This window comes from Mesoplodon densirostris, chromosome 2, assembly GCF_025265405.1.
Source record: "Mesoplodon densirostris isolate mMesDen1 chromosome 2, mMesDen1 primary haplotype, whole genome shotgun sequence".
Taxonomy (NCBI): Eukaryota; Metazoa; Chordata; class Mammalia; order Artiodactyla; family Ziphiidae; genus Mesoplodon; species Mesoplodon densirostris.
This window is the reverse complement of record NC_082662.1, coordinates 137629949-137651177: the sequence shown is the minus strand read 5'-3', so window position 1 is coordinate 137651177 and position 21229 is coordinate 137629949. Positions and strand designations below refer to the sequence as shown.

At 47.0% G+C, this 21229-nt stretch overlaps 1 long non-coding RNA gene across 3 annotated transcripts; it reads right to left on the bottom strand.

Annotated features, from left to right (window-relative positions):
* Window positions 1–528: 528 nt before the first annotated feature.
* LOC132484422 (uncharacterized) lies at window positions 529–21170 on the bottom strand. Of its 3 annotated transcripts, none has more exons than XR_009531183.1 (3): window positions 17496–21170; window positions 9592–9737; window positions 529–606 (listed from the first exon to the last, which is right to left on the bottom strand). It is a non-coding gene; the product is annotated as an uncharacterized LOC132484422 (long non-coding RNA). The 3 variants fall into 3 exon arrangements; XR_009531185.1 differs by having other exon boundaries at window positions 17514–21170; XR_009531184.1 differs by lacking the exon at window positions 17496–21170 and adding an exon at window positions 15800–17030.
* Between the last annotated feature and the right edge of the window lie 59 nt (window positions 21171–21229).

Genomic DNA, 21229 nt, shown 5'->3' with positions numbered 1-21229 from the left:
GTAATAGGGTGCGGACCCAAAATATAGGATCAGAAGGGCGGTAGCCCCTAAATGGCTCACTCAATTTTTATAGGATCTCGCTAAAGTTAGAAGTGTTTTGCAAAACAGCAAGCTGCACAGGCAGTTCTTCCAACTGCCCACCCTCCCCCCATGCCGCCATCATATTCACCACCTCCTGTTTCCCCTACCCACGGGGATCAAATAGAAGTTTCTGTGTTAACCTCCAGAGCACAGGAGCCTGATTTAGTATCACCATCTAAGACTCCACAGGCCACCCAATTTGAACCGGGAGCCACATCCACAGCAGGGCAAGTTCCCTTGTGCGGACATCCTATAAGAGGCCAGGGGACTCCCTTGGACTTGAGGCCTCCGATTCTAATTGCCCCACAGGAGCCCCAGGGAACTTTGACAGTGGGGAACGAGTTGATTGACTCTCCAATAGATACCACTCCCCAAACCCTCCCTGTTTATCTTAAGAGGCTTGTAAATATTAAACAAAGGGGAAACCAAGTCATCCTAGGAAAAACTTGCCTGTATCTTTGAGATGCAAATGTCCTTTCTGGTCTTCTCAGGAACTCTCATCTCTGCCATCTTTTTAAAATGCACCTTTTTGAAAGACGGTAAAGTAATTTAGAAACTGACTTATCAAGGATAAATAAAAAACCTAAGTGTCTTTTCTGTAAAAATTCAGCCATCTAGACAAGTGAGTTTGACTTGTTCCATCTGCCAGAAACCTAATTTGAATCCAACCTCTTTTTGTAAACTGGTGGGCTTCACGTGGCTGTACCTGACTCTGCTGAAATTCTGAAATGACAACCATGACGTCTCTGTATGTTTGTGTCCTTGTATGTGTCTTTGTCTTTGGATAACATTGCTGAGGTTGATTTGTGGATGAGCTCTATTTAATTGGCTTAAAGAAAAGTATGCACTTGCACACCAAACTATTCTAAATACAAGAGAAACTGAGCTAAATGAGCTTCAGGTTCATGTGAACTGGGAAATATTCAATATTAATTAAGACCTGGTATTAACGTTCATTTGTTGATCTAATTAATATAGACATACTGTCAGAGTCATCAACATTAAGTACAATACTTTTATTGTGCCTAGCTTTAGTATAAGCTAAATAAAATCTTGTTATATTTGTTGCAAATTTGTCAGCAAGGAAATAACTTGATGTGAAGAAACTTTTAAGGAAAGAAAATGCAAATGAGATAAGAGCTTTAGGTGAACTTTTAAAAATACTTATCTTTTAGGAAGATCTATCTAAAATTAATCTCTCCAGATATCTGACCACTTGAAAGTCAGAATTGTGCTAAAGTAAGTGGCAGAACGTTTATGGAAAGTGGACCCTGAAAAAAAGAGTTCTGTATGTGGTCAGGACTAAGTTTAAAATAAGTTTAATTGAGTAAATACATTTTAAAAGTAAGCTGGTGCACAACTTCAATTTCGCTTTTCTCTCTGTTAAGAAGACAAGGTTTCTTAAGATTTTAGACTGCCTTTGATACCAGATTTTAAGTTTTTCTACCTTTTAAGAGATCTGTTCTGTACTTGCCTTTGAAATCTTTTATTGTTACTTTGGCTAAGTGAATAACTATTGTTTCACAGTGACATGTGACCCTATCTGACTGTTTTAAACTCTTTTCTTATTTTTTGACAAAACTTCCCAAATCAAATTATAATGAAGTTCCTTTGACCTCTAGCTAACTTTGGGGTGCTTCAAAGGGCCCCTGAAACACCCCAAAGAGAGATATTAACTAATTAGGTTGAATTACACGGGAAGTGTTGTCAAGTAAGCAATAAATCTTCTTAGGTTCTATTGTATGCCAAATGACACAGGTATTCTACAGATTATATGGAGTTCCTAAAATTTGGTATGTCCTGGTAAAATGTTACCAGTCAGAATTCTCTTTATTATCTGAAAGTGTTGCATGTCACCGCAGTAACCACGTTACTTTGTCAGTTGCACTGTCATCAGATTTAAACGTGCCTTCTTAAGTCTTTCGCCATTGTACACAGGTATGGTTTCACTCTGATGCCTTTGCAAAAATGCTTCCTCTTCAAGAAGATTTATAGAAAGGACCTTTGGATAAATACAAGTTTCTGATTTTCAAACCATAAAGGTGAACTGGGTAAGAACTTGAAGAATTCTAATGGGAAACCTGATGGCTTCATAAAGCTGTTAACAAAAACGGTTAGTTGCACATGCCTGGGTAAAAGGGTTATAATTACGGTTATAATTTTGGTTATAATTTTTATGGTTTCTATCTGAAAAATGACTGTTTTAAATCTGTGTTTTCCAGGTGTAAGCAAAACGCTCTCCTTAAACTAATTATGACTTACAGTAACTTGTTAAATTATACCCTTGTAAGCAGAATTGAAACATTTATCTTTTTCTCTCTACATGGGTGGTCCTGCCAGTAGCATATGCTTGTCTCGAAGATTAAGCCATGCATGTCTAAGTACGCACTGCTGGTACACTGAAACAGCGGATGGCTCACTAAATCAGTTATGGTACCTCTGGTCGCTCGCTATTGCAATTGGATTACAAGTAGTTATACTGATCATTGTTCTTTGTTTCCAGATTGTTTGCTCTTTGTGTCTCCCTGCTGTACTGTGTCTTCGTTAACGGTACTAGCTGCATTACTTATATCCTGTCTACTTTATAAGATTGGTGTCTCTTACAGTCTCTTACCCAGTATGTAACCAGGCCTCCAACAATACTTCAATGGCTAAACATCTTGAGGAAATAGACCACATTTATAACATGAAATAATTGTAATAGTGTGATTCTAGGTACAAGAGAAAGCAACAAGGGAAAATGTCTCCTGGATCATAATTAGATAGAGGATCCAGAAGCTCTTTAATTATCAATAGGGCCTAATCCAAAAACTAGCACCTGGAGTGGCATAACAAGAATTCTCCCCTGACCTGGGATGAGCCTCCCAGCGCCGTGGGACAAAATTTGATCCTGAAATGTCTCCCAAATATTGGTCAAAATCCTGACCAAGGGTTTCCCCGGTGGCGCAGTGGTTGAGAGTCCGCCTGCCGATGCAGTGGACACGGGTTCGTGCCCCGGTCCGGGAGGATCCCGCATGCTGTGGAGTGGCTGGGCCCGTGAGCCATGGCTGCTGGGCCTGCGCGTCTGGAGCCTGTGCTCCGCGGCGGGGGAGGCCGCAGCAGAGAGAGGCCCGCGTACAGCAAAAAGAAAAAAAAAAAAAGAAAGAAAGAAAAAAAAAATCCTGACCAAGAGGAGAGGATCTGAGAAATGGAATACTTCCTCACACATCAGTCATTAGCGACTACAGCCCCCCAGTGTGAGCCGGTGAGCCCTGACGAAACTCAGGATATGAGAATGTAGGACACAGGCCCCGGATAGCTGAGGTACATATCAAATGAATGATTTCAGTGAACCCAGATTCTTCCATCTTCCCGTCCATAGAAAAGTGCTAAATTCCTTAACTTGAGATGCTGCCTCCCAGGCTTGAAGCCCTCAAAATTCCCATCAAAGCGATCATAACTCTCAACTTTTAGGCTGAGAATATTTTTTTAAGGTTACAGGTGTAAAGGAGACACTTTCCACAGAGGAACAAAAAAAACAAAAACCCAACGTTTGGAACATTGGCACCAATGGTGGACACTCCCGGAAAGATCCATCTGACGAAGCAATTAGAAGGGCCGTCACCCCCTTTTATCCACAAGACTGTGGGATGGACATTGACAGTAGGGAATTGTAACAGGGAAGAGCCAAATCGGACTCCACATGGGATCTGTTCCTTTTACTTTAACCTTTGCCTTCCGCTGCTTTTGTTCACTAAAAGGATACTGTCTGTACCTGTACATAATGGCCTGCCTCGGGGAACCCTGTCGCTCTGTCTGAATGTTAAACCAAAGTGCCTTTGTTCAGGGAAACATATGGACTCCTTCCACCTGTGGGTGGCTACAATTAAGAAGAAACTAACACATCTCCTCCCCGAGGCTGGCCATTCCAGGGGCTATTCACAAAACCTATGGCCTTCTTACTTTACCTCCTCATCTCCTCCCCGTCTCTGTATTATAAAAGAAACGGGCACCCAAACCCCGATAAGATGGTTATTTTGAGACTTTACTCTGCCATCTTGTCGGTCTGCTGGCTTTCCGAATAAAGTCATATTCCTTGCCTCAACACCTCATCTCCGATTTATGGCCTGTCGTGCGGCAAGCAGAGCAAGCTTGGACTTGGTAACATCTTTACTCAGGACACGGTATCACAAAATGGGACACTGTTTTCTGTTTGTTTGTTTTGTTTTTGTTTTGGGCCGCGCCATGTGGCTCGTGGGATCTTAGTTCCTCGACCAGAGATCCAACCCGCGCTCCCTGCAGTGGAAGCTCGGAGTCCTAACCAATGGACTTCCAGGGAATTCCCATGGGACACTGTTACCTGGCAGTCACGGCCCTCACCTTTGTGAAACAGAGGTAGTAGTGTAGCAGGATTGAGAACGTTGTAACGTTTAAAGATTAGGTGGTGAAAGCAGGATTTCACAGGAAGTTCATCTAGTGATACTTGCAGAGAAATGTTGTCAATTCAGCGTTAAGAAGACTGTGGACACTGTGAGGAGTTTGCAAATAAACTTCATTTTCTAGAGTCAAATCTGCCAAGGCTGCCACTAAATTTGCAGTTGTGGCTATAACCTTAAGACAACCGAGACAGGCAAAAGCAACTGAATCAAGTTGTATGCTATAACAGGCAATAGGTCTATGTTTACTACCATGCTCACACAGTTCTGCGCGGCCTGATTATGCCTTTCATGCACAAATAAAGTAAAAGGTTCTGAATAACCTAAAGTTAATCTATTAAGTAGAGATCTCTTTTCGCACTTAAAAGGGCTAATATACTTTGCCTCCAGTGGAGATCTCACCTTAAAGTATCCAGATCGGGCTTCCCTGGTGGCGCAGTGGTTGACAGTTCACCTGCCGATGCAGGGGACACGGGTTCGTGCCCGGGTCCGGGAGGGTCCCACATGCCGCAGAGTGGCTGGGCCCGTGAGCCATGGCCGCTGAGCCTGCGTGTCTGGAGCCTGTGCTCCGCAACGGGAGAGGCCACAACAGTGAGAGGCGCGCGTACCGCAGGAAAAAAAAAAAAAAAAAAAAAAAGTTTCCGGATCAACCTGAACCTGATCATTTGGGTAACCCTAAGGCAGGCAGCTCTTGCAGTGCTTGTTTTAGCCTTATAAAAACCTGCTTATGTTTATCTTCCCAAGCAAAGGGTTCAGGAACTAAATCTTTAATAAGTTCATAGAGTGGAAGAGGTAACAGAAAAATTTGGAACCCAGAGCTTGCAATAACCAGCTAAACCTAGAAATCCACAATGCTAGCACTTAGTTGTGAGTCTAGGAAGTTCCTGTATCAGCCTAATTCTCTCTGGAGATAGCTGAATTCCTTCAGTGCTTAGATTACGTCCTAGGTAATGAACAGCGTCTACGGATAACTGTAATTTTTCCTTTGTGTTCTTTCTCAGCTAACTGTTGCAGCAAATAAATGGAATCTTTTATGAAAGCCTTATGGAATCTTTACAGTAGCTGAGTACAGCAGGAGGTTATCTCCATATGGTAAAAAGGCTGATTTCTCAGGGAACTAGAGGGTACTTAAATCTTGGTGAAGTACTTGGGAGGAAAAAAGAAGGGGTCCCAGTGAACCCTTGAGGCATAAAAGTGCAGGTATACTGTTGATTGTTCCAAGTAAAGGCATGTAGATATTGGCTGTTGGGCCTCCGGGATGCTGAAGAAAGGTGAACAAAGGTCTCCAACAGTAAACCATTGCAAGGCAGTTGAAGCTTGTGACAGAACGGTGGCTAGGTTTGGAACAACAGGAAAACAGGGAAAAACTATTTTTATTAACAGCTCCCAAGTCCTGGACAAATCGCCATCCTGCCAGGTTTCCAACCAGGCAAGATTGGCATGCTGCAGGGACGAGTACAGGAATGATTACCTCCTGGGCAATTAAGTCTTCTACAATAGCTATGAGACCTTGTATGACCGCAGGCTTTAATAGCTGTTGAGGAAACCTAGGGAGAGGTTTAGCTACATCTATCTGAATCTTTATAGGTTTGCATTTTTTTATTCTTCTGATGTTAACACTGTCAGAAGTAGCCCCCCAAATTGCAGGCATCTCCATCCAATTAGGGAACTTTTGTTGAACTTCCGCTTTTATGTCCAGGACAGATTGTAAGGAACATAAATGATCAGGTTCAGGCTGATCAGGAAATTTTAAGGTGAGATCTCCACTGGAGGCAAAATGTACCGACCCTTTTAAGTTAGAAAAGAGATCTCTACCGAATAGATTAACTGGGGCTATATTGCATAGCAAAAAGGAATCTTGGTTGAGATAAAAATTCTCTCTGAACTGTATTAGGTACTCCCACTATGGAAACATCCTCTTTACTCAGAGGGACCTGTTGTTCTTTGAGGGTGGGATTTAGAGTAGAAAGCACAGCTCTGGATAGGGCTAGGGGTAGGGTGTTAAAGGGTTAGGTAATTATGTTTACAGTTAGGGTTAGAGTTTAATGTAGATTTCAAAGTAAAATATGAGAGTGGGGTTTAAAGTAGAAAGCATAGCTCCAGTATCAACTAAAATTTGGCAGTTTTTCATTATATTTTCCTCTGGGCTGTTTAAGGTCATTGCTGGTAATAGTTGACCAGAGAACCTCTGGAGTTCTGCCAACTAGGGGAGAGGGTCATGGGGGGCCCTCCCTTTGAGACAGATATGAGAGCATTTGTGAAGAGTTTGCATAGGACCTTTGAGGACACCTCTTTTTCCAGTGTCCTCACTGATTACAAATGAAACATCAACTTTGGGTCATCGAATTGATCATGGACCCCTAGGAGGTTGTAATGGGGGAGGCCCAGGTGTTATTTTGTGTCTCTTGCCTTAGAGCTATTGTAACTGTAAGGCTATGAGCTTGGTGGATTTCTGTTTGTGATCTTACTCCAGGGTCCTTTCAAAATGCTCCGCTATAGTCACGAGTTCAGTGAGGCCTAGAGCCTCCCACCCTCTTTTCTGCCCTTTTATCAATCCACTAATCTCAGAAGATAATCCATTTACAAAGAGGGCAGTTAAAGCAGGCTGAGTGGCCTTTTTATTCCTTGGAACACCAACTGCTGTAAAAAGAGAGCTGCCAAACTGGCTCTAAAGTCTTCCACAGATTCACCCCTCTTTTGTTTGTACGAGTGAATAATAGATCAATCATTATTAGGCCAATTAATAATAGACCAAGTGTGAGCAGGGAAGATTTTAGGAATACCTTATAAAAGGTTAGTTGTTATTCTGCAAGCCTTTTTAGGTTGAGGATCTTGAATATCATCCTAGGGATTATGTCATTTTGCTTCCCACATCCATTCTGGGATTTCACCCAGTCCTACCAACATGTGTACAAGCGGATAAAGATCTAGCAGTTTGGGGACATACGCCCTGACAGTGACTCTAAATTCTTCAAAAAATGTTGGGGGTTCCTCCCTAGGTTTAGAGAGTTCTTTAACTACAGTTCTCAGTTCAATCTTTGACCAAGAGGTAAAGGACACCTGAGGGGGCTCACCTGCAACCTCAGGTAGTTTTACTTTAAATGGCAATTGTTAAATATTCTCTTTGGAATAGAAAAGTATTTCAGACAGAAAATGAGTAAAACAAGAGTACTCAGGTGAAAAAGGAAAGGGGGGGACAGTAGGAGTTAAATCTGCAGTCACATCCGTCCAGTGGTCTTTTGTTTCAGGTACCTTTTGTCTCTTTAATTTTGCATTAGCTTTTTGTTCTAAGTCTCTAAACGAAGCTATTTTGGAATCTTGAAACCTTCTGTAAACTTTTACATACCGAGTAAAGCAGGCATCTCATTCTCCCTGTGCAATCTGTGAACCCTTGCTCTCTAGTGTTTTCCTTAAATGAACAATCTTGTCTAACTGGAACATGCCCCACAATGACCACTGTAATTCTAGATCAATATTAGTATAATTTTGTCATCTTTCTAAATATCTACAACCTCCAGGACCATAGTTCTTAAATATAAAATAAGCAGGTGTGCCAGAAGCTGGCATTCTCAACTCTTTGGCGATAAAAGATCTCATTTCCTTAGCTTTGTCAACCCAAAAGAACACACAAGAAAACTGCGCCTTAATATATCAGCAGTAACAAAGAGATGTTACTATGTCCTGGACAAAAGAAGGCCTGGTATGCACCACCACCAATTCCCAGGGATCCTTGGACTGAGGACAAAGATCCAACCGGCAAAACCCAAGGAAGGGGGACTGCAAACTGATTCCAAACAAAATGGAGAACTATAGCCGCCACCAACAGCTCCAAGCATGGAAACTGGGGGCTGATTCCAAACAGATGGGCGAGTGCAGACTACACTGTCAGCAGTGCGCAGTGTGGAATCCGGGGAACAAATTAGGGGCTGTGGTTTACCACTCAAAAATACACTGGCAATCACCAAGAGATGTTACTGTGTCCTGGGAATTTCCATCTGAAAGGCTAGGGGTTTGGCCTCAGGGAGAATCCTCTACCAGCCAAACTGACCTGCCCTGTAAAGGAAAGCCAATTAGATTGGGAGCACAAACGCAAAGAGAATGGAGCTCAAACCAAGAGGAGCTTACCAACAACCTTCAGGAATGGCCAGAAAGACAGTGAACTCTAAGGAGTTGTGGGCACCACACCTGTTTCTCCTTGTCCCAAATGTTATCAGAAATTTGCTTCAGATCCCATCACTGCCACCAATATATTTACCTTTTTCTTTTTAAAAAGATAAGCATTTAATCATAAAATCATCTTGTTAGCAGTAGCAATCATAAGAGTGGATTTTAGAAAAGTGCACACACATATTTTTATACAGAACATTTCTGGAGGGATACATATTAAACTGTTAGTGGCCACCTCTGCATGCCACCAATGTATTAAAAAACAAAATTTAACTGAGTAAATTGGAAGATTTACTTTGAATTTTGAATAAATTGGCTTTATTAAACCATTCATGAATCAGGCAGCATCTCATCTGATAGAAAGGGAGATACTCCAACGGGTTACACAACATGGAAGGCTTTCTTTTTTTTTGGCCATGCCACATGGCATGTGGAAATCTTAGTTCCCCGACCAGGGATCGAACCCATGCCCCGTGCATTGGAAGCGTGGAGTCTTAGCTGCTGGACCACCAGGGAAGTCCCAGAAGGCTTGTATAGTAAGGAGGGTGGGACAAGGAAAGAAAGTCATCATCAAGGGAAAAAATGAAAGTTCACTGGAGGAAAGTAAAACTTCAGGTGACAATGGCGTCTCATTGGCTAAACTGCGGAATTTTCTATTAGCTATTTCTATTTTCTATATCTTGTTGCTGGCCAGGAAGGAAGTCTTCCCTCCTCCAGCTGGGGTAGTAAAGGGGTTGCACTTCCTCTTTGGGGTCAGTAAATGACCTCTTCCTGTGGGGGTAATTGATGATGAGGGACACGGCATGAGAGCTCCCTCTATGGGCCTTCCAGTCTCCAATTCTAGTGGAGGCTTCCTTTTGTTAACATTCACAGCATGTTTTATTGGCAGGAGGAGTCACAATGAGAGAGAAAAGGCCACAAGACTCACCATAAAGAAGGCGCAGAAATGCTTGGGTGGCTCCAAGGGAGGCACAAGGTGGCTGTGGGGTCAGCTGGTGGCTACAGTGATCACATGGTTCCCTCTGATGGGTTTGCAGCTTGATGTAGAATAGTGAATAAAAGGGTCAGTTCATCCTATCAGAGAAACATGAAACTGAGATAAGCTTCCCACTGCTAGAAGCATCTTGAGCCTTCAGAAAAGAACAGAGAACATGTCTAAAGGGTTTGGGAACATCAGAGCCATATCTCCTCAGAGTGGGACGCCCCAGGCTCTCCAGGTCTCAGTCCCCAACTCTCCCTCAGTGACAAAGCCTCCCTACCTCTGTCCTTGTAAGCTCAGTGATCCCTAGAGGTCCTGCCTATCCGTGAGGTCTTAGGTTTCCATGAGACAGGTTGGTTGAGACCTAGTGATACAGTTGACCAGCCTGATACGCAACAGTTCCCACCACCCTGGGGCAGTTGGGCTCAGGGACACATGGCTCTGGACCCCATGTGGAGGGTGTCCTTGTACGTCAGCTGTGCCACAGAAGAGCCAGTAACGCCTGTAGCTGTCCAACTGATTCTCAGGGGGTTTTCCTGGGAGAGCCCTTGGTCATCTGACCTCCTAGCCAGGAAGCCCCATGACTTTCTGATTGCTGCCTGTCACGCCAACAACACACCTGTGAAGGTTCTGCTCTGCATGGCCATCTGTCCACCAGGCCCCTCCTTCTAGGGACCCAGATGCTAGGACCACACAAATGCTGAAGGAGTGTCCACCTGACTAAGGTACAGACACCCCTGTATCCATATGCATGATTTCTACTGGGAATCAACAACATTTCTGGGGATTCTCTGGCCCTAAAGAACAGACCAACCTGATAGGAGCAATGCAATGATTCACAATTACCAGGGTCAATGCACATATACAAAGGCCCATAGCCCCAGATGCCCCACTCACAATTCACATAAGTGTCCCATACATACCCACCGATGCCCAAATATTCTTGCTTCATACATACATACATCCAAACATGCATATCAGTGGTACGCTGGCAAGTGATTGATAAAAAGCTCTCCGAGAAAGGCGGGAAAGACTTCACTTATGGTATCTACATGGTATAAATATTCCCAGCATGACCAATTTCAAGCTACCCACCTGACATCACTAAACACAGAGCTGGGAAGAGATATGCACCATTGACTCTCCCAAGATACTATGAACCAGTTCCAGCACATCCCATACCTTTTCCTGTGAATATGTGCACAGAATCCACTTACACCCCAAGTAGAACCCTCAACTCCCACCACAGATATATAACCAAAAAGATACCAGATATACATATGTGTTTGTACATATACATACATATATATATATATATATATCCTGAACACACACGTGCATTTCTACCCTCACCCTGAATAAATACACAAACAGACCACCTCTTACTACCTAAATTTTTACAGATGAAACCTTACTCACCCTGAATATTCACATTCCACTCTTACAACTATATATACACACACAACATGGGCCTGAAAACAAACATGTGCAACCAATATGCCATCCAGATGTACACACTGAGTACCTAAACACACAGGCTCACCAAGTACACAACTGTCTCATGTGCAACCCAAAAAAAGACCCATATGCAATCCCACAGCCCTAAAATACATATACTCCAGGATTCCTGCACACACACATAACCTACACAGTCTACTTGTTTCCAAACACACAAACTAAACTCCCACATCTCGCAGAATACATACCCAAAAAGCCCCAGGATCTCAAAAACACACACAGACACAAATAACCTATACTTATCAAATACAGCTGACCCTTGAACAACTTGGGGGTTAGGGCGCCAACCCTCCATGCAGTGGCTCTGCATCCATGGATCCTGTAGTAGTCCTGTAGTATTTACTGAAAAAGAAATCCACTATAAGTGGACCCGTGTGGTTCAAACCCGTGTTGTTCAAGGGTCAACTGTACATATAAGTCCACCTCACTAATACTGAGAACACACATACAAGCAACACCACTAAATTCTTCAGGCATTACATTTTGAAATAGACACATAGAGGACTCTAATCCTCCTGATACACTCACAAATCACAAATACACACACCCACAAACTACTCATGAGTATACACCCCAAATGCTCAGACACACTCAAAACAGAAAAACACCGGCAACCTCTGCACTCTTACTAATATACATACACAATTCTCACACACCTATGGACACACACATGCAAATATTCCTAACCCCTGGTCATATGGATCCCCTCCCAAACACTATACATTATGCTACCTCTTCAGAATACAAGCTCCCCACCACTACCCCAACATATAAACTGTATATGTGTGTGTGTATATATATATTTCTACCCTCACCCTGAATATATAGACAGACCACCTCTTACTCCTACCAAACACATGTATAAACACCCTAGCGTTCTCCAAAGAAATACACTTTGAATACTCCTAACAACTCCATACCTTATGATCAAACTTTGATAATGCATGCACCTGATGATGGACACGCACACGGCTTAGAATACACAAGTAAGATACATGGAAATATCTCCAGCAAACCATTTATGAAACAACTTCCATATATCAAATTATCCCTAGCTATCAGGAGCCAGCTCACACATATGCAAGTACTAACAAATACCCGTATCACATATTTCTAATACATATAAATGCAATTGTCCATCTTCCCTGTAGAAACCTAGAACCCCCACCTCTCTATCAGATACACATATACTCACTTCCCAAAATACATAAGCCTAAGAGGCTCCTACTGAAAATTACAAATGCACAGCCTCAGCAAATATTCCTCCAAGTGGCCATGCCCCTTGAACACACACACAAACTCATTTAACACACAACTCTCCACAAGTCCCAAATAGAACCACAATTACCCAGTACACTACAAATAGGCAATAATGTCACCCTATACGCCCTTTGTTCCAAATACACACACAGTACCACACTACTGGCGTATACATAACCCCACATTCCCAACCTCTCACACAGAATTAACTCTGCCATCTTGCAGAATACAGGATCATACAAACACAACATACCTACACATTCAACATCCACCAGCCCCATAAAAGAGTCACAGACTTGCCCTCTACACATCCAAATATACATAGACAGCTCCTGAAAATGCACACCCACAAACACCCCATAACCATACAACATGCCCTGAATACACAAATGATCAGCCTACATTCCCCAAATATACAAAATAAACAGACTGGACACCCAAAGTCATATACACCATTACTTTTCCTGACATTGCCCTTATGCATATGCAGATAATCCTTCCAAATCCACCATGAGACACACACAAATCCCCAAATTCATGGGTGAAAAAAACACATGTAAACATATTCCCCAAACACCAAATTACAAACACCTAACCACCAACTCCTTGAGTATGCCTGCGTCACATCTCAACACCCTCCAAATACAACACTCACTCTTACACACTTTCACAAAAACACAGGCATGACCTCCCTTCAAACACAAATATCCACGGACAAAACCAACCCACATATTTGACTACATATCAGATTCCCACCAACCAATTAAATATGTACAGACCCCATCTATGCTTGCAAATCAATCATGATTTGACACCAGACTACAAATACATGTTTATTACCACATTCAGCAAAGTTGCTCGCATCACTGACAAAAGAATGCACTTTGAACATAAGTGTTGACTGATGTTTTTATGATAAGAAGGAAGACACTAGTGAAACGATGAGTGTGTTCCTTCCATCTTCACTCATTTTCCAATCACCTGAGCTACACCTTCGGAACCAGATGAGGGTTTTCAACTCGCAAGAACTTCCCTCTAGCTTTTGTACTCTTCACAACGCGCAGACTAGAACGGCACCTGTTTAATAGCTCGCACACGCTATTTACCCCCCACTGTAGGCCCCGCAATCACTGAACCCTTCATGCAGCCGGCTCCCCAGTGGTGTCAATAATCCTGGGGTAAACATCTCAAGGGAATCGAGCTCTATGGGGGCGTGAATCCACATTGTGGGGAGTCTCCTTACAGGGACAAGGGCACAAATAACCCACAGGGTGAACAACAGCGCAGAGCGGTGACACCTGAGGGGTGAAAAGTCCCCGTACCCCTTACCTCAGGATTCCTAGAATTGACTCTAGAGGCCGCCATGACACGCCCCTCCCCCGCCGGACAGCCATTGGGGCCCCACCCTCCGTGCTCGCGCATGCGCTCCTGTCTTCCGGAGCAAACTACCCCAACAGACGCCGGGAGCCATTGGAGGACGGCGGTCCGCTTGCCCGAGAGACCCGCCCCAGTGGGCGTGCGCAGGCATGCGCGGGCGTGCAGGCGCGGGGTGCGCGGGCCTCGGAGGTCTCTGCAGGAGAGGAGAGAAATGGAGGTTCGGGCACGCTGCGGAACTTCTCTGGCCACGCTCCTCGCCGGGAACCTTCGTGACGGTCTCTTCTTAAGACCAGCTCTTGTGAAATGTGCACTCGTGAGTTTTATATTGCACTCGTGAAACCCATGCACTTAGCTACAAAGAGTTCTGGAGAGCTCCGCTGTAAGCACAGTAGCCTCAAATTGGGGCAAGTACTTTCATGCCTTTTGGACTGCAGTTCCTTGGTTCTTGTTAATGCCTTTCAAAAAACAGTAGGTCCTTTTTCCTAGCACACCTGAAGTTTCCGTTAAAGAACAATGCTAGCAAAGAATTTCAGACCTGGGAAACACTCTTAAGATACTGTCTCCTGACTCCGTTCCTAGAGTTTTTCCAACGCATTTACTCTACTGCAATATTTTTTCTCAGTGTTCACAGGTGTTTCCTTTGTACGGTTTTGGGTTTTTTTTTTTTTTTAATAATTTTGAGAAAGAGTTGACAATCTGGGCCAATTTCAACAGGTAGTATGGGAACAATTTGACTTTCCCTCCCTCCTTTTTTATAATATCTTGCAGAATTTCAGTTGACAATAAAAAAACAACAACAACAAAAATAGTAGCGGGATCAACTTACTGACCTGACTTTGTAATACTTCCCAAAGAAACTTCAATCATCAGATCCGCTTTCTGGTCAAATGCAAGATTAGAGCATTTCTCACTCAACAGGATGCCTCTGAAGACCCCTCACCTGTAACAGCACTAAGCGCCTCCAAGTGCAGACTTGAAAACTCCACAAGACACAAACATGGTATCTCTTCGTTTCTTTAATGTTTCGTGATTGAGTGGAAATGAACTGTCTTCTAAGTTTTGTGATGCATGTCCAGAGATGTTTTTTGTCAGTAGTCAATGCCCGCCCCCAAATTCTGTGCAGGAATAGTCAGAGATCATGATCCAAAGGACTTTTAGATACTCCCTCCTGTGACTGGTCTTCCCAAATTAGATTTGGTCTAATTTGATTATCTCTGTCTGTGGGGTGTAGGATTTTGAAGTATTACAAAAGTGATTGCAGAATTGGGACTGGCTAATTTTTGCACAGTGCAATTTTTGTATCAGTGGCCTTGAGAAGAGTCCTTCAAATACTGTATCAGAATTATGAGTGAGAATCTTGTAAATAATTGGTTGAATGACTGAACAAAGGGAGGAAGCAACAAGGAAGCCTGCCTTTCTCGAGTGCCTGGGTACAATATTTTGCCTCACCATTCCTCTAGTATGAAGTTATTGGTTGCAAATCATTTAAGTTTTCCTTCATTATAAAAGCTCCAGGGCTTCCCTGGTGGCGCAGTGGTTGAGAGTCCGCCTGCCGATGCAGGGGACACGGGTTCGTGCCCCGGTCTGGGAAGATCCCACATGCCGCGGAGCGGCTGGGCCCGTGAGCCATGGCCGCTGAGCCTGCGCGTCCGGAGCCTGTGCTCCGCAACAGGAGAGGCCACAACAGTGAGAGGCCCGCGTACCGCAAAAAAAAAACCAAAACAAAAAACAAAAAACCTAGGTTGATGGATAAAGACGTGAAAGGAAAGGAAGGGGCTGTCATGGTCAACCTCGGTGCCGTGAATCAAAACAACAGTTTATAAACTGCCTAAAGAGGCACACGCCAATTGTGTTGCCACTGTGGGAGGTGGAAGGAACTTCCGGTTCTTGCCTACCTGCCAGATCCCTCGTGGAATGTCCCCCCGGCGCACGCCACCCCGACCCACGTGCCCTCTGCCCCTCCCCCACCGCAGAACGGTTCAGCCCGCATCTTCCTGTTTACTTTCAAACGTGTCCCTCGTTGACTTGGATCCCGAGCGTTTGCTGAAGCAGGTCGCTCTCTGGCTCCTGGTCTTGACTTTTCTCATTGAGGCTTCCAGGCAGCAGTAGTCCGTGCCCAAGCCTGCAGGATGGCTTCAATAGGAGGTAAGCCTATAGGCTGGGGGTGTGTTCTCAGAGACCCTGCCATCCTCACATCCTTCGGGTTCACACGTTACACTTAACTGTGGGCACATAGTTGGACTGAAGTAGAGGGAGAAGAGAGCACTGGACGCACAAAGGACATTTCACCTGGGGAGACTGGGGAGCCTGAAGAAACCTGAGACTGCCCTGGGGAGGAGGGGTCGTTGGAGGTGGATCAAGAGGAATTGCCCTGGCTATGGAGAAAGGATGGCAGCAGACAGTTTGATTCTTTCTAGAAGGGAGACAAGCCACTTTGAAACGTGTGTGTAAGGATGTGTGTGATGTCCTGGTGGTGACACAGGGAGGGTCATGAGGAAAGCCTAGAGCTGTATTGTGTTCCTGAGGCACCTGAAGCTTGCCTCACCATATCTTTCAAAGGGATTTAAACAGGAGCATACTGTATCTCAGGGGGCCGTGGGGAGAGATGGTCTTGGTGAGAAAACTATTCAATGGGGCTGTGTGTGGCCAGAGCTGCAGTGAAGTGTCCTCTCCGAGAGCTAGGCAGGGGGTTACTCTAACTGCCGCAGCCCACACCTGGTCCACTCCTCCCAGCCCAGAGCTCACTTCTCAGTTCAGGTAACTGTTGCCTTGGATTCAACAGGGGATGGGCAACCGTTACGTGTAACTTCAGGCAACAGAGGGCTCAGGTTCTGAGTTGCTCTGAATTGTTCTTCCTTTTGTGGAATGGCAGTACTTCAGACCTACTTCATCTTGTCCAGTATCTCATGGTGGACCCTCAGGCTGCCTTGAGAGGAAGAGTTTGTTCCTATTTCATGTCACTCCTTCATGGACAGGGAACAGATGTGGAGTGGGGTTGGTTCGGGTGGAATGTCTATGAAGGCTGCTTCCTCTTTTCAAGGGGGAAGGAGTGTAGCCCAGGATCAGGCAGATGATCTTCTGTGTTACTGTTAAACGTCCTATGACATCTGTTCTGGTTCGTTAGGTGCACCGTGGTGTGTACCTTGTTCTCCTGAACGGGGATGTGTTTCAGACAACTTGATCACCATGGCATCTGGCTTATGCCTGCATCTCAGATTGTCTCTCCGTTATTGGGAGCTGGAAGGGAAAGGACCACAGGCGGTCTGTACTCCCACGACCAATGTAACATGACAATTCCCTGGCCCTTGTTTAATCCTCTGCAGCCATCACTGGCTGTGAAATGACAGAATCTAAGGGACACGTGCCTACTTCTGAGACCACCCCAAGCCCCTAGGAACAGAACTCCTGACTGATGACAGTGACTCTGGGCACTGGGGAGGGGGTGGCAGGACCTGGCCCATGTTACGTATCTGCTGTGGGTTGTTCTGAGATGCAGGTGCTTTCTGGGCCAGTGTCATGGGTTTGTATCAGGATTCCATTAGAGATATTTTCCAGCATTTTGTTTTGTTTTGTGAGGCTAGGAAAGAAAGAGGGGGTTTATACTGAGCATCAGGAAAAGGAGGACTGAGGAGGAGGTGGGGCCCTAATATTTCACACAGTGCCTGTCCGCAAAGGGCCTTTGGGGGCCTAGAACTTACCTTGCAGAAGGCCCCTACCTGCTAGTACGCCGGCCGAGGGGCATTTCTCACAGAGCGGATGTCCACACAGCTCCAGGTCTTGGGAGACAGCCTGTGAGGCTTAGGTGCCAGGGTGTGCCTTAGGGAGGCTCTCCAAGTGAGTTCTTGCTGAGGCAATTTCTTCTTGGCAGGCAGGGGTCAGGGAGCTTGGTGGATGGGCGTGGGGTCACCAGTGGAATAATTCTCAACTGGAGGTCAGGGCATGAAAATCACTTGAAGATATTTGCCCGCTGCAGTTTCCCCTGTCCAAGTGTCTCTCATCTGTGATTTACACTCTGATGCCGCAGAAAGCCTCAGTCCCACTTGCCCATTCTCCTCCTCCATTCACTCCTTTCCTTTGCCTCAACAGCATCTGCAGTGCTGGGAACGGATGTCCCCATGAACCCCGGTGCCTCCTTGTCTACTTTCACGGCAGTGTCCTTTCCTCCACCCATTCCTGGCGCCCAGCACCGGCCCCCCTGGGAGCAGCACCTGCCACCTCTCATCGCCCCCGCATTCCCTCCTGGCAGCGGCCTGCTGCTGCCGGCTTTCCCCAGGATGCCTTTGGTGGCTAACGGTGGCTGTGGCCCCCGTGCCCCTGGGGCTTGCAACTTCACTGTCCGAGTCAGGTCACAAGGGAGGCCAGTGCAGGCCCCCCAGACTCCGACCTTTATCGTTCCTCAGGGCCCCCTCAACTGGAGCGCTCCAGGGGCCCTCAGCGGGAGTGCTGCATGTCCTGCACCCATATTCTTAGCCACCCCTGCGATGGAGACCATTGTGACTGCTCCAGCTGTTGGAGTTACTCAGGCTGGCAGGGGAGGCTGGACCCCAGGCTTTCCTCCTCAAGCTCCACCACCAGCTGCCCAGATGGCCCCTAACATTCGCCCGGTGAACTCTGGGCCATGGCCACACGGCACTTCCAGGGAGGGCAGCCTGGACACCAACCAGCCCTACGCCTCGCAGGAGGACTGCTCGAACCACCAGAGCGTGTACAGTAACTTCCGACGGTGGCAGCGCCTCAAGCCACTGGCCCGGAGACACCTTCCCCAGAGTCCTGATGCGGAAGCTCTTTCCTGCTTTCTCATGTGAGTGAACGCTCCGGGGGTCGTGAGCTTATCGGAGCTCTTAGATAAAGAGGAACTGGGGATGGACTCGCAGGTTAGGTTTCTAGGGATCCTGGAAGCAAGGTGTGAGGGCGATGTCCATGCCATGGGAAGGCACATTGTCGGCCATACGGGCGAGCCTGCCAGTCCCTGACATCATGACTGAAATGTGCCTTATCTCGACTGACCCCACCCCCCTGTGAGGCTAGCCAGCTTGTTCTTCCATGATTCTCAATGTCATATGGCCTGACGACTTGCAGTCAGAGAGGGTCGTGGTGTACGTTGAGGAGCCAAGGAGTGGATGCCACACTCTCCTGTGCTGCCGTCTCCTTTCATACAGGACTTGAGTGTACGTGGCCGGGGGAGGTCACTTCGGAGGAGGGGGAGGAGGGCGGGGCCCCGGAGTGTGCTTAATGCACGCCTGGACTTCGTTGTTGTGGAGAATTCCAGTAGGAACAGGGTGATGGTAGAGCTCTCCTAAGGGCGTGGGCTCTCTCCCGCTAGATTTGTGAGCCTGGCAGGCATTTCCATCCTAAACCTGCGGTCCCTCGTAAAAAGGGGACAATCACACTTCACTCAGAGGACCGTGCAGAAGACTCCTTGGGCTAATCTATGAAGTGTGAGCAGATTGCCTGGCACATGCCACGCCTCACTGATGATAGTGATTTTTATTATGAAAAGGCAGCCTTGAAGAGGAAAAGAGCTCCCCAAGGCACAGTGTCCCAGCTCTGGCCTGGGAGTGGATGGTCATCCTCGAGGGAGTGTGAGGCGGTGACAGCGGTAGCCGGGAAGGCTTGTCTCTGCCACGTCCCAGACACCTGCCTCTCACCCTCCTGTGGCTCAGTCATGCTGTGTTGAGTGATGTGTGGTCCACATTGGCGGGTGGGGTCAGGCAGGTGGGGGCTGGCCTGGGCACGGAGACTGACCCCGAGTGCTTACAGCCCAGCGCTTCGATCCCTGGCCCACCTGAAGCCGACCATGAAGCTGGAGGAGGGACTGTGCAGGGCCGTGCAGGAATGGCAGCACATTAGCAACTCTGACCGGATGATCTACTACGAGATGGCGCAAAAGTGAGTCAGCGTCCTGGGCCCAGGGGCTGCGTGGAGGGTGAGGCGAGTGGGTGAGGGCAGGGTCTGGCCGTGGGGGTGCTCATCAGAGAGGACAAAGGAGAAGGGCTGTCGCTCGGAACAGGGACCCCGCAGCCCAGAGGCCCTACAGTCCTCCAGAAACCCCTCCCTCACCTTGAGAGTTTGGGTCTTCTGTCCTTCCTCCACCAGGAGCTCTGCCCTCCCCTGACATGAAGGTCTCAGGACGGGGCAGGGTGAAGCTGTGAGTCCAGTAGGGGTCCAACTCCGGCCATATGGGCTGGGCCGGGGAAAGAGCTCCACCCGCCAGCCTGCTGCTTCCTTCATGGTGGCTGACGGCGGCCACTGACATAGATTTGGGACCCCCTCTCCTCATGAAAAGTGGCCTGAGTGGGTACCCTGGCATCCCTGAAGGGGCTGGGGAAGCCAGCTGTCGTCAGCCCAAAGGTCTCTGGCCCTTCCAGTGTTTGCTCCACGGTAATCCCCTTGGTTTAAGAAACAAAACCAAACAAACAAGCGCCTCTCAGAGGAAAGGAAGGCCTGTCCTCTAAGCTCAGCATCCACATCGTCCAGCTTGTCCTGAGCCCTGTCTCCAGGTCTATGTTCCAGGACTCTCAGTCGCAACCCAGGGTCCTGGATTCGGGCAAGGACCCCTGTGGGGAACACATGCCTGTTCCAGACTCTGGCTGTCAGCCCTTCATGTGGCTCTGGATGGGGGGCATGAGGAGGGTGCCCCCTGGGTCAGCCACGTGTCCCGTTGACCTGGTTCAATGCAGCGACCTGGCTCTATGCTGTTGAATGCTCTCCAGTGCTGGTGAGGCAGGAAGGGTCCCAGATCTTGTATCAGTTCCAGGAGCAGCTCTCTGCTGTGGACAGCACCTTGCAGGGCCTTGACAGCGCCAAGGCACATCCTCTCCCAATCCCTCATTCTTGGCTGCCTTTGTTGGGCTCCAGAACCCAGGCCATTTTCTCAGGGTGGCCTGTGCCTCCGTCACCCCCCAGGTTCACGGAATTTGAGGCCGAGGAGGAGATGCAGATTCAGCAGTTGCAGTGGATGCACTGCACGCAGGGCCTGCCTCCTCCAGCCCCACCGAAGCTGGATCCTCGGGGGCCCCCAGCCCCGAAAGTGGGCCTTCAGCCAGCCACCCAGGTTCCCACTGGAGTTGAACGCACAGGTAACAGGGGCCTAGGGTTGGCCACTGTTCCCATGTGGATCATTTTCCTTCAAGACAGGGGCACTGGTCTTTCAAGCAAAACAGCCACCGAGGCGGGGGGTGCGGGGGTGGGGTGTCAGATGCCCTTTGTCACTACGGGGTATTGACTTGGTCAATTTTGTAACTTCTCTCACACCTCCCTGTCAAAGGACTGCACACCAAGTCTGCCTAAGAAGTGGGCTTGATGGGGACACCCCTGGAAAATTGGAGGTTCCCCACTTCCTTACATGTGACTCTCTTAGATGCCCCCCTTACCTCCCCCCTCCAACTGTGCATGAGGTTTCAGGTGGCCCTGAACCCCCACACCCACATCA